This window comes from Poromitra crassiceps (genome assembly GCF_964638095.1).
Source record: "Poromitra crassiceps genome assembly, chromosome: 6".
NCBI lineage: Eukaryota > Metazoa > Chordata > Actinopteri > Beryciformes > Melamphaidae > Poromitra > Poromitra crassiceps.
This window is the reverse complement of record NC_139627.1, coordinates 58,246,285-58,248,432: the sequence shown is the minus strand read 5'-3', so window position 1 is coordinate 58,248,432 and position 2,148 is coordinate 58,246,285. Positions and strand designations below refer to the sequence as shown.

General features: G+C 49.3%; 1 pseudogene across 1 annotated transcript; it reads left to right on the top strand.

Annotated features, from left to right (window-relative positions):
- The first annotated feature begins 749 nt into the window (after positions 1-749).
- LOC310777992 (WD repeat domain phosphoinositide-interacting protein 4 pseudogene) lies at positions 750-1,874 on the top strand (annotated as a pseudogene). Its single transcript has one exon. The product of its transcript is annotated as a WD repeat domain phosphoinositide-interacting protein 4 pseudogene (transcript).
- The last annotated feature ends 274 nt before the right edge of the window (positions 1,875-2,148 follow it).

The window sequence follows — 2,148 nt, the reverse complement described above, 5'->3', positions numbered from 1 at the left end:
CAGTCCTGACAGCGGGGCTTTGACAGAGTTTTCGCTGTCTGTCTATGCTGGGCTAATGACTTTCTGCCTACACGTTGCGCGCGCAGCTTGCTTTGTTGTCATTGTGACGTAGGCGTATAATTGGTCTATACTGCCCCCTCCCCCAAGTGGCCATTCGTGGAATTACAGCTTAAGCAAAGACTTCTGCACCTTCCTGGGAAAGGGGGGGCTGGGCTTGGCCACGTGCTGATGTTGCAATGGAACAACCTATTGACTGTCAGGTCTTAGCAATAAAAGGTCTTTGATTAAACTGGAGTAGACGGAAGGAAGAACACATGAAGAGGAACAGAGTCATCGGTCTCTGGTGGCCAGGGGTGCTGATGACATCACAATTGCTTGACATCACTGATGACATAATCACCGATGACGTCACAATTGTTTGAGTGACATCACTGATGACATGACATCATCAGTGATGTCATAAATGGCGAGGAGGCTGCTATTTGGGGAAGGCAAAATTCAACACGGGGAAAGTGAAGTTCAGGTCAGGATTCCTCTGGGGGAATTGAGGAAAAATCTGAAGACTGGTTTCTGAGACTTTTCCTAACCGACAAAATTGATGTGGTGACAAAGACAACCCTCTGAAAGGTTGCCCTACATCATATATTCATGTTTGTCACAAATCTCAGGATCAGAGGGAAGAAGTCAAGGGTCCTTAGGATCCCATTGAAGCTATAGTTTGCCAATATCAGCACAGCGGTTTCGTAGCCATGGCTCACCAGAGAGGAGTCAACAGTCTACAGTTCAACCAGGACCAGAGTTGTTTCTGTTGTGCCATGGAGACTGGGGTCAGGATCTACAATGTGGAACCCCTGATGGAGAAAGGACACCTAGACCACGAGCAGGTGGGCAGTGTTGCCCAGTGCTCCATGCTGCATCGATCCAACCTGTTGGCTGTAGTTGGAGGTGGAGTCAATCCCAAGTTCTCTGAGATATCTGTGCTGGTCTGGGATGATGCCCGGGAGGCACGGGATCCTAAGGACAAGCTGGTGCTGGAGTTTACCTTCACCAAGCCTGTTCTAGCTGTCCGTATGAGGCATGACAAGATTATCATTGTTTTAAAAAACAGGATCTATGTGTACAGCTTTCCAGACAGCCCCGTGAAACTGTTTGAGTTTGACACCAGAGACAACCCCAAAGGACTGTGTGATGTGTGTCCTAGTCTGGAGAAAGAGCAGCTCGTCTTTCCCGGTCACAAATGTGGCAGCTTGCAGCTGGTTGATTTGTCCAACGCCAAGCCTGGCACATCCTCTGCCCCATTCACCATCAACGCACACCAGAGTGAGATAGCCTGCGTGTCGCTGAACCAACCTGGGAGTGTGGTAGCATCGGCCTCCCGCAAAGGAACCCTCATCCGCCTGTTTGACACAACAAGTCGAGACAAGCTGGTGGAGCTACGCAGGGGAACTGACCCGGCTACTCTCTACTGCATCCACTTCAGCCATGACTCCTCCTTCCTGTGTGCCTCCAGTGACAAGGGCACAGTGCACATCTTTGCACTGAAAGACACCAAACTGAACCGACGCTCTGCATTGGCTCGTGTTGGGAAGGTGGGCCCTGTCATTGGTCAGTACGTGGACAGCCAGTGGTCTTTGGCCAGCTTCACCGTGCCAGCTGAGTGTGCCTGTATTTGTGCATTCGGAAAGAACACGTCCAAGAGTGTCAACTCTGTCATTGCCGTCTGTGTGGACGGGACGTTCCATAAGTACGTCTTCACGCCTGATGGAAACTGCAACCGAGAAGCCTTTGATGTTTACTTGGATATATGTGACACCAGCTGGCCTTTTGACCCTCAATTAGGCCGAGGGCATTTTTCTGATTTTTACAGATTCTGAAATGGCAGACTGTAAGCTTTCAAATGATGTGTCACACATTGTAATCTGAAAGAAATTGAAGGAGATATGCTTATTTGATTGTTCACACTCTGGGAAGCAGGAACTGAGAAATCAGCCCTCAAAGTTTGAGAAGTTTTTCACACCTGGGACAGCCAGCCAAGGGGGAGTGAACAATGCCTCCTCATTTACATTAACCACTCCCCACAGCTGATCACTGTCACTCTGACACACTGGGACACTGGCCACAAGTAAGACAATGATAGAATGTAATAGC